General features: G+C 42.6%; 1 protein-coding gene across 2 annotated transcripts in view; it reads right to left on the bottom strand.

Moving 5' to 3' along the window:
- Positions 1-14,638, bottom strand: part of SLC37A3 (solute carrier family 37 member 3) — a 55,288-nt gene that overhangs the window by 16,734 nt on the left and 23,916 nt on the right. The gene's annotated exons all lie outside the window — the stretch shown is intronic.

The following is a 14,638-nucleotide window of genomic DNA, read 5'->3' as shown; positions in this document are numbered from 1 at the left end:
TCGCCAATACCAATTACAGATACCTATTTTTCATGCAGTGCGGTATGATTTCAACCCATACTAAATGAACAGGCTCAAATTGCACGGCAAAGAATTGCGAAGCAGTGTGATTCCTGTCCAAATCACGTGCAATTTCCTGCACAGCTCCTGAGTTAACCCAGGCTGTAGTCACTATGACAAGCCTGGGTTCACCCAACAGCGGCTTGGGAAACTGACTTACCTGATTCATGCACTGACTGACTTGATTCCTACGCTGACCAACCTGATTGACCCTTTCCATTCATCCTGGTGACCATTATAATCAAAAAAGAAAGTAAAGGAAAAACCCAAATTTTGAGTGGTAAACAGCACAGAGGGGAAATCTTCGGAAACCTCCCCGATAGGGCACAAAATGAAAAAAAAAAAAAACTGACAGAGGATATAGCCCTCCCTTATTCTATCCAAAGCAAAAATAAAAAGTTTTGCCTCAGTCCTGCTTCAGGACTACCCTATCCATAGATAGACAATGCTGCTGTGTGACTTCACTCCAGAATGTTACCCCAGTGGGAAAATACATTTTTTTTTTACTGGCAGGATGAACAGGTAATAAAACAGTTATGCTGGACTCCTACTTTACATTATACAGATCTTGTTTCCTAGTCCAACCTAAATACAGGCACATGAGCATTTCTAATAGGACCAATCAGATGTAAAGGATTAGTAACGGCACTTTCACACTGATCCACGGCAAAAACACATATGCGTTTTTGCTGCATTTTTACCATGCTTGCAGTGTGTTTTAAAAGGAAATTTTTTGAGGCTATTTCCATTGATTTCAATGGGGAGGGGAGTTCTTGGTGCATTTTTTTTTTACTGAGCAAACATACTCCAAAAAGGCTGCAAGCAGGATTTTTCTACACCCCAACGGAAGAGCAACGCCCCAGTCTGAAAACATACATAGGGAAGCATTTTTCATGAGCTTTTCTTGAGCTTCAAAAATTCCTAAGGGGCCTAAATGTTATACAGATACTACTGCGTGTCTTCGATTAGAGGCAGCATCGGCACATGAAGAGCAGATACAGAGCTCAATGCTGCCACCTGCTGATCCTTGAATCATCTCCCCCTGTGGAATAGGGTGGCATCTTCATGGCTATGGACTGCTCAAAGTTGGCCAAAACAGCATGCAGTTTGAGGAATAGGTGGTCCTAGCACCAACCAGCTCATCAAAGGCTGATTTCAAAATCAACTGAGTTAGTTGAAAATGTATTAGCCGAACAGTGACTGCATCCCATAAAATGCAATTCAGAAAGCAGAATGGCTGCCTGAACAAAATAGCCAACACTGGAGATTCCTCCATTCACATCTGTTTAGCGCAAATGGAGGAATAAGTTCATGGGCTGAACAAATGAAAATTAAGCTTTGTGTGGCTAGCTAAGAAGTCCACAAATGGTCTGACCATTTGCATCCTCTGACTGCGTTTCCCAATCAGCCTTCATTCTTGCCATCTACAGTGGGGAAAATAATAATTTGATCCCTGCAGATTTAGTAAGTTTGGAATGAAGTGTCTATAATTTTTTTTTTTGTTTTGTTTACAAACGTTTTATATTAAGAGCTAGACTACAAAAACCGCACTATACAGTGAGGTAGAATCAACAGCGTAAAACAAAATACATAGAGAATAATCAGAAATACAAAGCAAATTCATAGAAAGAAAATAGTAAAAATTAAAATCAAGTACATGAATGAGGTAGTCAATAATGACAGAACAATCACAAGCTCATTAATAGGTATGATGTAAACAATCCCTGATAGATCATCGCTCAAATGATAGGTGTCATTGCGCTCTCCAACCATCCCATTTACTGTCGAATAAGTGCATCCTATCAAACAGTGTATATTGAATACGTTCTATAAGCATAACCCCATCAACTCTCTGCAAGACAGAAGCCAAAGGGACTACTGGTGACTTCCAGTAAAGGGCAATAGTGCACAGAGTGGCGTTGCATATAGAGTGAATTAGCCTCATTTTGTTAAATGGGATCCCAGGAATCAACACACGCAAAAAGCAAATTTGCAAGGATAAATCCACCAGGGAGCCTGCCAGAGCAGAGGCCACTTCCGAAATTCTACACGAGATCAAAGAAAGACAAGGGCAGGCTCAAAATACATGTACAAGGGTACCAGCCAATCCACACCCTCGAAAACAGAGGTGCGATGTCCCCGGAAACATAACATGGAGTCTAGAAGGGGTATAGTACCAGCGAGTTAAAACCTTTAGGGCTGCCTCACGGACCATGAGAGATCTAGATCCCTTCCGTATATTCTCCACCATAGAATCCAAGTCCTCATCGGAAAATGTAACCCCACATTCAATTTCCCATTTCCATCTATACAAAGGAGGCATGGGATAAATGCTAGTTAAAAAGGAGCGATATAAATCTAAGATAAGTCCCTTACCCCTGGGTGAATCATGGCTGATACGTTCAAAATAAGTTATTGGGGACGAGGGGGTCAAACCAAAATGGGACTTAAAAAAGTGTTGGATTTGCTGATAGCGAAAATGTTCACAAAGTGGAGTGTCTATAATTTTTTATCATAGGTATATTTTAAATGATAGAGAGAGAATAATCAACCAAAAATCTAGAAATAACATGATACAAATGTTATAAATTGAGTTTCAGTTCAGTGAGTAAAATAAGTATTTGATCCCCTACCAACCAACAATTCTGGCTCTCACAGACTGGCTATGTGCTCATGTGGTACACAGGTTAGTCCTGTCAATTTAAGAAGGTGCTCCTAATGACAACTCATGTGTATAAAAGACACCTGTCCACATAATCTCTTTCTTCCATTCAAACCTCACCATCATGGGCAAGACCAAAGAGCTGTCAAAGGAATTCAGGAAAAAGAATGTAGACCTGCACAAGGCTGGAATGGGGTACAAGACCATCAGCAAGAAGCTTGGTGAGAAGGAGACAACTGTGGTGATTATTCGCAACTGCAAGAAATACAAAATAACCATCAATCGCCCTTTGTCTGGAGCTCCATAGATTTCACCTCATGGGGTACGGATGAACAGGAGAAAAGATGATTCAGCCCACAACTACACGGGAGGAGCTTGTGAATGCTCTCAAGGCAGTTGAGACCACAGTCACCAAACAAACCACTGGTAACACAATACACCATAAATTGAAATCCTGCAGTGCCCGCAAGGTCCCCCTCCTCCTATAGGCCCATCTGAAGTTTGCCAATGAACACCTAAATGCTTCAGAGAAAGATTGGGAGAAAGTTCTGTGGTCAGATGAGACCAAAATTGGGTTCTTTGGCATTAACTTGACTAGCCATGTTTGGAGGAAGAAAAATGCTGACTATGACCCTAAGAACACCATCCTACAGTCAAGTACGGTGTTGGAAACATTATGCTTTGGGGCCGTTTCTCTGCTAAAGGTACAAGCTGACTACTGCACTGAGCAACCTATGCACAGGACCATGTATTGTAAAATCTTGGATGAGAACATTCTTCCCTCAGCCAGAACACTGAAAATGGGTCGTGGATGGGTCAATAACCCAAAACATACCACCAAGGCAACAAAGGAATGGCTCAAGAAGAAGCACATTAAGGTCATGGAGTGGCCTAGACAGTCTCCAGACCTTAATCCTGTAGAAAATGTATGGAGGGAGTTGAAACTTTAAGTTGCCAAGTGACAGCCAAGAAACCTTAAGGATTTACAGAAGATCCTTAAAGAAGAGTGGACCAAAATCCCTCCTGAGATGTGTGCAAACCTGGTAACCAACTACAAGAAATGTCTTGCCTCTGTGCTTGCCAAGAAGGGTTTCTCCACCAAGTCATTGGGGATCAAATACTTATTTTACTCACTTAATTGCAACTCAATGTACAACATTTGTATCATGTGTTTTTTATGTATTTTTGGTTGATATTCTGTCTCCATCATTTAAAATACACCTTTGATAAAAAGGATTGATCCTTAATTTTTTTGTAAGTTGGCAAACTTACAAAATTTGCAGGGGATCAAATAATTATTCTCCCCACTGTAAATATAATTATACAAAAAAGTCAATTAACTTCGACCAATAGCAAAAAAAAAAAAAAAAGAAAAGAAGACTCCATATACAGAATCCTACCTACACCCACAGTTGATCCAGAGGAAGGCATGGTCCAATTTGCTCCAGCAGGGGAAGAAATGCACGGTCCAGTGGATTCCTTCCTGATCCCCCAGAAGGCAGTCAGATATTTTGGAAAGCTGCAGCTTGGTATTGCATGCCATTAAGTCTATAAGCATCACTAAATGGCAGACCACGGTCCGGACCCTGACCGAGCATCTGTCCTGTCAGGTCCACCACAGCTACACTATTTAGCTGCCTGTGTCCTTTCTTCCTCCCACTGCTGCTGTCATCTTCACACCAGGGCAGAGGGCAGGAGCTGCCCTGCCTTTCACATTAACAAACGGCCAATTGGTTGCTATTACGTGGGGCGACCCGAACAACCAATCATCCCTTGTTAACAGGAAAAGTTGAGAACTTCCTGTCCTTCATCCAGATTGATCACTCCTCCTGTCCTCTGGTATGACGTTAGGACTGGAAGGGGAGAAAGAGGGATGGTCACACTTTTGTATAGGTAGAAGGGCTGTATTCTGAAAGTTCACCTTCAGTAACATGTTACACCTATCTTTAGGGTGGAACATGTAAAATATTTCCAATGCTGCAGCCGCTGCCCGATCCCCCCCCGTGACAGCAATACGGGGAGAGGTTCCCCATACTAGCTGTCACTTTTTAAAAACAGCGCAGCCATGCAGGGCTCCAAACACACAGCCGAATCATTCATTCACAGGGTGCTGTGAATGCATGAATTACAAAGTACAGACGTCCTTTGCGGATGTCAGCTTGTAGTTCTCAATGAACTACCACGGCGCTGTGGAGCAGCATGCTAGTTCATTGATTCTTCCTTTCAGTGTATCTGATTCCTGTACGGGATGTACGGGCTAGCAGATATACTGACAGGTCTGCAGGAGACCTGCATGGCACCAGCAGTTCTGCTGATCACTGGTGAAATGCTTTACAGGCTCCTGCAACAAAAAATAATAAATGCACATTTGTTAACCTGCAAAAACAATGTGCATATATTATTTTTTTTCAAAAGGTAAATTTATCCTTTAAGGCCATTGTTTTGTAAGGAATGAAATGCTATGGAAAGGGGACACTGAGATGTGGGTGCAGCAATGTAAAAGGGGATGCTATAATAAAAAAAGGGGTCTGTACTGTAAAGGGGGGGGGGACTTTGATGTAAAGATGGGGGACTGTGATGTAACAATGGGGGACTCTGATGCAAAGGGGGAGAGAAAACCTTTATAAAGATTGGCGACTGTGATCCAAAAGGGGGAGACTGATGCAAAGGTGGGACCCTATATTGTAAAGGGAGGCTGTGATGTGAACGGGTTGTATAGAGGGGACTGTATTGTAAAGGGGGCCGTGATATAAAAGATTGTGCAGTGATATAAATGGGGGGACTGTAACATGAAGGGGGGGGGTTGTGATGTAAAGGGGGGCTGAGTAATAGCACAAATTGCGATCCTTACCCCTACTCGAAGAAATATTTACTGACCGGACCTCTATGAATTTTAATTCAATACCCATGATCTAGTACAGCAATGGGCAAACTACGGCCCGCGGGCCGTATACGGCCCGGCGGACCTTTTAATCCGGCCCGCGGAGCTAGGCTCCTCTCACAGTCCGCCCTGAAGACCGGTGTAGCATGAAAATCTGTCTCCTATGAGGATCTGTCCCCCTCGACGTATCTGCGCATGTGCCGGAGATCGCCGATCGGCTGCTAATGCCTGAAACTGGCACATGCGCAGATACGTCGAGGAGGACAGATCCTCATAGGAGACAGATTTTCATGCTACACAGGAATGGCGCGGGAACACGGCGAGAGGAACGCGCGGAGCAAAGGTAAGTGAATTGACACAGGGGGGACTTAATATGGGGGATGAATTAATATGGGGGATGAATTACTACATGGGGGATGAATTACTACATGGGGGATGAATTACTACATGGGGGATGAATTACTACAGGGGGGATGAATTACTACAGGGGGGATGAATTACTACAGGGGGGATGAATTACTACATGGGGGATGAATTACTACATGGGGGATGAATTACTATAGGGGGGATGAATTACTATAGGGGGGATGAATTACTATAGGGGGGATGAATTACTATGGGGGATGAATTACTAGATGGGGAATGAATTACTAGATGGGGAATGAATTACTATAGGGGGGATGAATTACTATAGGGGGGATGAATTACTATAGGGGGGATGAATTACTATGGGGGATGAATTACTATAGGGGGGATGAATTACTATAGGGGGGATGAATTACTATATGGGGGATGAATTACTATATGGGGGATGAATTACTATATGGGGGGTGAATTACTATATGGGGGGTGAATTACTATATGGGGGAATAATTACTATGGGGGATGAATTACTATGGGGGGTGAATTACTATGGGGGGTGAATTACTATGGGGGGGTGAATTACTATATGGGGGATGAATTACTATATGGGGGATGAATTACTATATGGGGGATGCATTACTATGGGGGATGAATTACTATATGGGGGATGAATTACTATATGGGGGATGAATTACTATATGGGGGATGAATTACTATATGGGGGATGAATTACTATATGGGGGATGAATTACTATACTTACTATGGATGACACATACACATCATTCATCTACTCTTGGTCCGGCCCCCGGGTCCAATATATGAACCCATTGCGGCCCTCAAGTCAAAAAGTTTGCCCACCCCTGATCTAGTAGAACACCCAGATCCTTCTCAACCACAGACTCTCCCACTTGTCCTCCTCCTAGAATGTATGATGCATATATACTTGCTCTTTTTTTTTTTTAATTTAAATATTTATTAAATTTTTCATGTTAATACAAAAACCCAAAAAGGGAAGTAATTCTCATACAAATAGACATTTATAACATTTCTGCCTTTCCCTTACTAAAAACTCTTTTCTTTCCCATCCCACTACCCCTCCTTCCCACCCCTCCTCCCCCTCTGCAGACTCTAACCCATTCTATTCTCTTGAGGCTTTTTAATTTTTTGTTAACATCCTAGTTCATGTTTTCCTATATTTCTCTTTCAATCCTGCTCTTTCCCACTTTTCCCATCTCCTGAGATAAACTCTCATCCTATCTTCCTGCATATGATACGATCTTTCCATTCTACCTATCTGGTTTACTCTGTTAATCCAGTCCATCTCCTTCGGTACCTCGACTTTCCGCCAAAACTTGGGTATCAACCCTTTCGCCGCATTCAAGAAGTACCAAATACCTGAATCTTTATATTTATTTACAGATGTCTCCACATTGTGTAGGAGACACGTCGTTGGGTCTAATCCTATGTCAATTTCAGTTATTTCTTCAATCAACTTGACTATTGTCTTCCAAAAAGCCTGGATTTTCGGACATTCCCACCATATGCGAAACACCGTGCCTATATCTCCACATCCTCTCCAACACATATTTGAACTTTCCCCATTCATCTTGTGTTCTACACTCGGTGTGATGTGCCATCGTGTCACACACTTATAATTGACCTCAACCTCTCTCATACTAACATTATCGTGTATCAATCTAAACATCTTTCTCTGTCTATCTTCATCAAACCCAACTCCCATATCTCTTTCCCATTTTGTCATAAAGATTAACTTTGTATTTGTGTCTAATTCTGTGAGTATTCTATACACTTTTGAAATACCGTGCTTCCCATCCCTTCGTGTCTCTAACAACCTTTCAAACATATTCCACTCCTGTTTTATTCTCAAAGGTTTCGGTAGTTTTCCAATAAAACTTTTCAATTGATGGTATTTCCACTCATCCATTCTAATAAAAATGTCTCCCTTCTTCTCTATTAACTCTTTAAGTGATCTCAATTCCCCCTCCACCAATACATCTCTCAGTTGGGTGTCCTCCTTTCTAAACCATCTCCCCGATATCTTGTTCTTTCCCGGAGGAAAGTACTCAGTGTTTGTGAGAGGCATTAATATTGAATTAAATTCCCATTTCATATTTTTATGTAAATTGTCCCATACCCTAAAAACATTTAAAGTGTAAATACTTGTGCTTTCTTTAGTTCCCCTTTACTGTGGTGGGACCGATATCATCTGACTCAATCTAATGCCACTAAGATCATTTTCAATTGTTACCCAACTTTTCCCCTTATGGTTAAATGTCCAGTCATATATTCTTGCCAAAACCACTGCTTTATAGTATCTCTTGACATCTGGTAAACCCAATCCCCCTTTCTCTTTAGTCCTACTCAATGTTTCATATGCTATTCTAGGTTTTTTATTCTTCCATATGTATCTTGTTAACATTTTTTTCATTATCTTAAAGAAGGCTTCTGGAATTTTAATTGGTACCATTTGAAATCTATACAGTATTTTAGGCATAATTACCATTTTGACTAAGTTTATACGTCCTATCCAGGATGGATTTCCTCCTTCTAGTCTTTTTAAATCTTCCCTGATCTCATTTATCAAAGAGATATAGTTTAATCTATACAAATGCTTAGATGAGGCAGTGAGTTTTATTCCTAGGTATTTTATCTCTTTTTCTCTCCATATAAAGGGGAATTCTTTTTGTAATTTTTCTTTTTCATTCTTTGATATATTAATATTCAGGATCTCTGTTTTCGTTGGATGAATTTTTAAATTTGATAGTTCACTGTACTCCTTCAGAATATTCATTATATTTGGGATAGTTATTCGGGGATTCCCCACGTAGAACAATAAGTCATCCGCAAAGGCCGCTACTCTATGTTCTTTGGATTCTATCTGAATTCCCTTTACCGAACCACTATTTCTTATTATTGACAACAGGGGCTCGAGTGACAATACATATAGCAGAGGGGACAGAGGACAGCCCTGTCTTGTACCATTTGACATTCCAATGGGTTCTGATCTCTCCCCATTCACCGTGATGATTGCAGTAGGCTCCCTATATAGTTTACTTATCCACTCTCGCATTCTATCTCCTATCCCCAACACTTTTAAGTTGTCCATCATAAAGCCCCAGTCCACTCTATCAAATGCCTTCTCCGCATCAATTGACAAGAGCACCACCGGGGCTTTCCCTCTTCTACTCTTCTGAATAAGCATCAGGGTTCTCAAGCCGTTATCTCTACCTTCTCTCCCCGGTACAAAGCCCACCTGATCTCCATGGATCCATTCAGGCATCAGATCTCTCAACCTGTTTGCTAACACCTTTGCATACAGTTTAGTGTCTGTGTTCAATAGTGAGATAGGTCTATAGCTGGAGCACCGAGATGGGTCCTTTCCCTCCTTGTGAATAAGTACTACATGTGCCTGTAGGGATTCTCTCCTTACTTCCATCCCACCTCCCAGAGCATTCATATATTTCTCCAGCTTGGGTAACAATACTTCACTAAATTTTTTATACTACTTAACTGTATAGCCATCCGGACCTGGACTTTTTCCCCCTCCTGTACTTCTTAATGCTATTTTAATTTCTTCCTGGGAGATTTCTACGTCTAGGGAGTTCAACTGTGCTTCACTTAGTTTTGGTAATCCCGCATTTTTTAAGTATGTCATCTTTTTTTCCTTAATTCCCTCTTGGGCTTCTTTTAGAGGGTCTTGGGGGCTAATATTATATAACTTTTTGTAATACTCCGTAAACACTTTAATAATCTCTTTGAGTGGACCAACTCCCCCTTTGAGCTTTTTATCTTTTCTATATAATTTCTATTTTTCTTTTTATTCAAAGCTCTCATTAGATATCTTCCTGGTCTGTCTCCCCATCTATACCTCTCGTTCAAAACCCTGTTGTATACTCTTCTCTTCTCCTCATCCATCAACCTCTCTAGCTCCTCTTTTTTATCCAGTAACTTCTGTCTCGTATCTTTTGTTATTTTCTTCTTATGGATCTGCTCCAAGTCCAATATTTCTTTTAAGAACCCACTGACCCTCTCTCTTCTTTCCTTTTTCTTCCTTGCTCCAGCCGCAATCAAGATTCCTCTTATGAATACCTTATGACTTTCCCAGACTGTAGCTATCGATACTTCCTCTGTTTCGTTCTCCTTAAAATATACCTTGATCTCTTTCTCGATTTTCTGAACTACATCCTCATCCAGAAGAAGAACCTCATTTAACCTCCACCCTAATCCTCCCGTCCACCTTCTTTCCCATCCCAACTTCATCACGACCGGAGCATGATCCGAGAACATCCTTGTCTCTATGTCAATTTTTACCAGATGATCTATTAGTTGATGGTCTATTAAGATGTAATCTAATCTCGAGTATATCTCGTGTGCATTAGAGAAGAAGGTATAGTCTCTGTCTTTCATATGCATTATTCTCCAGGTATCCACTAGTTGATATTCATGCATCACTTTTTTCAAAGCTCTTAGAGACCTGCTCCCCTCTTTTTGCACAGAAGAGGTATTATCCTTTTGTGGGTCCATACAAAAGTTTAGGTCTCCAGCTACTATCAAGCGCCCTTTTTTAAAGTCCATTAATTTTTTCAACAAGCCCTTCATATACTTCTCCGAGTTTTTATTGGGGCAGTATATATTGGCTAAAGTACACTCAATCCCCTGAAGTCTACCTTTTAAAAATAAAAACCTCCCCTCCGGGTCGGTTCTTCTATCCTCCAACTCAAATCTCATGTTCTTTGCCAAACCTATTGCAACCCCTTTTGCTCTTTTAATTGGAGAATCTGCATAGTACCATGTTGGATAGTATTTGGATTTCAATTTCACGTTTGCCTCTATCTCAAAATGCGTCTCCTGTAAAAATACCACTGACGTAGCCCTGTGATGTAACTCATTAAACAACCTAAATCTCTTCCCTGGACAGCTCAGCCCGTTCACATTATAGGTTATAAACTGTAATTCTTCCATCTTTCCCAATTAAGTCCATCTCTCTTCCAGATTGCCTCTTCCTCTTTATCCCTTCTGTCCTGTAGAGTATTGACCCAATACCTCCTCCCCTCCCTTCCTCCCACCCAACTCTCGTCCCCTCCCCCCTCCCTCCCTCCCCCCCCCACCACCCCTCTCATCCTCCCTTCTTTTTCCCCTACCCGTTTTTAGGCCTATAAACTGCCTACAAATCATTTGTGGATCTATTTCCACCATTGATTTAAAATTTGGGGCGTCAGCTCCGCCTATGTACGGTTCACCTCTCCTCCTACCACCCCGATTCCCTCTCTCTGTCATCTAGATTCAACAAGAGTCTTTACTCTTTACCTCCCTGCCTTAATCGGAGCCTCCAAGCGGGTCTCAGCATCCGGAGGGGGAAGGCTAGGGGCGAGAGGGAGAAGAGAAAAAAAAAAAAAATTCATTTTCTACTTAATTCTCCCTCAACCGAGGCCTCCCTCAGCCCGACCTGTTGCCAGTCCTCTTTTCTTATAACATTTATGTTTCCTTTATCTTCTTTTTCTTCTTCCCACCCAGCTATCTCCATTCTTTGCAAGTCCAGTCTATCACAGAAATCTCTTAATTCATCCGGAAATCTCAGATACGCTGTGACCCCATTTTTCCAGCCAATTAGAAATGCTGAGGTACCCCATCTATACTGCACATTCTGTTTTCTCATTTGCTCCAACAGGGGTTTCAGGGATCTCCTTCTCCTTAGGGTCTCTACTGTTAAGTCCGCATAGATTTGGATAGTCAAGTCTCCACACTTAATTAATGATCTTCCCTTGGTCTTCTTCTCGTCTTTGGCCCCAAAATTTTGGAACTGGACAATTATGTCCCTCGGTCTTTCCTTCTCAGTAGCCCGTTTGAACTTTCCTACCCTAAACACTCCATCCAAATCGATCCCATCAGATTCCGGTTTATCTCTTATGGAGTTTAGGATTTTTTTAACTAGTTCATATAGTATTTCCCCTTTAGCAGTCTCTGGGATTCCTCGTATTCTAAGATTACTCCTTCTTTCTTTATTTTCTTGAACTTCCATCCTAAAGATCATTTTTTTCTGGTTATTTTCTAATTGGCTTATTCTTTCCCTTAAATTATCTATTTTCTGGGCCTGGATTTTAACTTTCTCCTCCGTTTCTTCCATTCTTAATAGAAGGTGACCTAAATCATTTCGAATAGCTGTCATTTCATGTTTTATCGTTTTTTCCAGATTTTGAAACATTTCTGCCATCTCCTTATTTGGTAATTGTAGTTCACCTTCTGACTCTTTTTTTCCCAAGCCCCCCACTATTTGTTGGCTACCGCTGCTGTTCATGCTCCATGATAATCTAGGGCTATTTCCTGAACTAGTGTCCATTTCCCCCTTTGCACCTTGGGCCCTTTCTGGCGTAGTATTTCCATATGATGTAAATTTCTTTATTGTTCCTGTTTGGGCCCCTTTGGGCCCTGCTCCCTTGGGACCTTTGTTCTTCATATCCTCTATATATCTTGATAGCCTTGCAATTTTTCCTATATCCTTTACTCTCCTGGGACACCTGGGCCTCCTTTCTTCTTCTCTTCTAACCCCTAGGAATCCTCCCCTCTTTGACCCCTTGGACGCCTGTATCACTCAGGGGTTCACCATGCAATAAGCCCCCAACAGTTTTCACTCACCCTTCCCTTCTCAGGACGGTGGTTCCAGGCTTATGTGGAGGGCCTTCACTGCTGCTCAGTCCTGGGGGGGGATTCCTCAGGGTATCCGATACTTTATTTCTTTCTTTCCACCTCCTTTCTCTCTCCTTGGGGATGGTCTTGGGGAAGAAGAGTAGATGTCCTGATATTTATGGGTCTCCCTGACCCAGGATCAAACAGCCGGCCAGGGGGATACAGGCAACTATAAGCCGGCAGCACTTTATTTAATTAGAGCACCAACCAGCCTCCTCTTTCCCACCGAGGTCCTCCTCAGCTGGTCCCTTTCTCCTGCTTCACTCCTCCACTGGCCGCACGGCTTTCCAGTCCTGTAGCACAGGGGGAGCCGACATGTCACTGCCGCTCTGACAGGGAGCCGGCCGGCGTCTCTGCCTCCCAGTGATGCCTTGCGGCGAGCAGCGTGCTCACACCACCCTGCTTCGTCTCCCCAGCAACCCGACAGCTGCACTGGAGTCTCCGCAGCGAGATCACCTTCCGGAGGTCCGTGCCCGCTCTCCTCTCCCCTCCACGCGCCAGTCTCTCCCCGCTTGGAGCCCTCCTCAAGCAGGTAGGGCTTCACTCCATGAGGGTCTCGGAAGGTTAGTTTTGGAGGTTATCGGAGAGCACTCACATCGTGCTCTCCGACGCCGCCATGTTTAGGCTACACCCCCCCTGCACACACCGCCCTGTAGCAGTATTACACAGCAGCCCTCATCTATATACTTGCTCTTGACCTGTCAAACTTTATTTTTCCAGAGGATTATCGGTCAACAGCAACTAATGAACATCTGCCAGATGTCAGGATTCAACAAAAATATCTGGCAAGTACCTGTCAGTTTTAATACTTCCACACTCAACAAGCGCATCAGACCACGGATTAGTAACAGAAAGGTTTTTTTTTCCCAACTAAATAATGTTTTTATTTAAAGTTGCCAGGATTGAGACTCAAACATTGGGAGCATATTTATAAATCAGTGAACCTGACATTTACCAAACATCCACTGCATGGACATCTTTCTGGTGCAGGTGATTTAAATGCATGATTGATTCACCACCAGTGAACGTTTGGTGAAAGTCAAATTGAACGCTTTGTAAATCTGCCCATAAAGTGCTTGGTTGCTACTGAAGTTCCACTAAAAGTTCCCTGCAAAAAATGTAAATATGTACCCTCTTCTGCTGTACACAAGTTGCATGCTGCTCTAACGCAGAGACATCTCTTCCATAGTCTCTTTGACAACTGACACTTCAGGGAGTCTGTGCTCAGCAATACCTCCCACCAACCTTGACATCACTATTGTGTCCTGTAGTGGTGTAGGGGTTGGTGAAAGGACTGGCCAAGCACAAAGGGGGACCATGAGATCCACACATGCACAAGAGTCAGTTTTTGAAGAAACTAGCAAACATCTCTGCACTTGAGCAGAATTAGGTGGTGCAGGTAGCACAAGAGGTATTTACAATCTTCTTTGCTGGCAGGTCTTTTAATGGATTTTCTGCTTTCACGACAAGTTTCTTTAACCTCCCTGGCGGTTTTCCCGAGTGTAGCTCGGGGTAAAATTTCTATACCACAAGCGGTAACCCCGAGCTACACTCGGGCTTACCATGCGGCGCTGCTCTGGGGGTCCCTGCAGCACTTACCTTGTCCTTCGTTCCCACGATGTGTCCCCTGCAGCGTCCCCGGCCATCTCCTCTGGCCGATGCCGGCATCCGGCTTCTGTGTTCCGGTCCTGTGACATCGGGACGTACGGGCGCCGCCGGCGGCGGGAAATTTGAAAAAATTTAAAAAATGTCATTTTTTTTTTTTTTCAATTTTAAATAGTAAAACATTGCTGTTTCATCCCATTTCACATACATATTGTCCCTAGTGCTTTGTCCTGTGCCCTGCCTGCATTTTGTCTGTTCTTTCTGCCTGGAAACTTAGAAAAGTCCATGGCGTCCAAAAAGCGTCCCTTTACATCAAAAGCGGTTTTAGACCGGCTAGAGAACAGCGATAGTAAATCAGAAC

This window comes from Staurois parvus, unplaced genomic scaffold (genome assembly GCF_062004578.1).
Source record: "Staurois parvus isolate SC_StPar_1 unplaced genomic scaffold, SC_StPar_1.0 ptg000249l, whole genome shotgun sequence".
Lineage (NCBI taxonomy): Eukaryota > Metazoa > Chordata > Amphibia > Anura > Ranidae > Staurois > Staurois parvus.
This window is presented reverse-complemented; position numbering and strand designations above follow the sequence as displayed.